This window comes from Trachymyrmex cornetzi, unplaced genomic scaffold (assembly GCF_001594075.2).
Source record: "Trachymyrmex cornetzi isolate Tcor2-1 unplaced genomic scaffold, Tcor1.1 scaffold1263, whole genome shotgun sequence".
NCBI lineage: Eukaryota > Metazoa > Arthropoda > Insecta > Hymenoptera > Formicidae > Trachymyrmex > Trachymyrmex cornetzi.
In genome coordinates this window covers 2,476-3,342 of record NW_017295832.1, presented here as the reverse complement: position 1 = coordinate 3,342, position 867 = coordinate 2,476, and the positions used below count along the sequence as shown (strand labels likewise).

The window sequence follows — 867 nt, the reverse complement described above, 5'->3', positions numbered from 1 at the left end:
ACATAAAACACAACGAGAAATAAGAAGGAGGAGAGGGGAAAGATGGAAGGACATATATAATCAATACTATAATAGTTTTAAACGATTAGTATACAAGGAACAGTCATTCCGACAACATCTACGTGTTCGATCGTGAGGATAATACTGTAAGAATACACGCCAATGCTCAACAACGCGGATATTGAAAAGTATCTCATGGAACAGAACAATCTTAACGAAGGAGGTGTGAAGAGACCATTCGATGATGAAAATCTTAATAATGAAAACACATCAAATAAGTAAGTATTTTTTTCTTTGCGTCCTTTTTTTTCCATTCACTCATTTTTTTCTTTCAGACATCAAATCACACATCGTTCTATCGTACGCATTCTTGAGAGAAGATATCCGTTAACCGTAACTGGCTACAAATACTTGAACATTGGGATTAATGTCAAACTCCCTTCTTACGTAACTATCATTTTGGGAGATTCTCACGGTAAAGAGATTCCACTTTCACCGGACATCTGGAAAGAGCTTCTTGAACAAAAACACGTCATTTTGTCCCTTTTGCAGCACGATGAGAATAATAGAGGAATACGCGCGACGCCGACTCCATTGTATATTGGAAATTTAACGTTACGCTTCGGACGAATCAATAATTATTGATACGATACGTGGTAAAAAACGATGCGTACCCGAACGTTCTATTAAGAGTAATGAATCACTTTTCGTGATTTTCTATATATATGACATGAATCATGTTTCATACCTTAATATTTTGCAGACGAGACTCTTATCTATCTAAGAGGAAAGGGATATGACATCATTACTTTTTTTGTAAGATATAATATATAATATATTTAAGGTAATATGTGTTTTACAATACAA

General features: G+C 34.6%; 1 pseudogene; it reads left to right on the top strand.

Moving 5' to 3' along the window:
- The first annotated feature begins 162 nt into the window (after positions 1-162).
- LOC108770369 (uncharacterized) lies at positions 163-613 on the top strand (annotated as a pseudogene).
- The last annotated feature ends 254 nt before the right edge of the window (positions 614-867 follow it).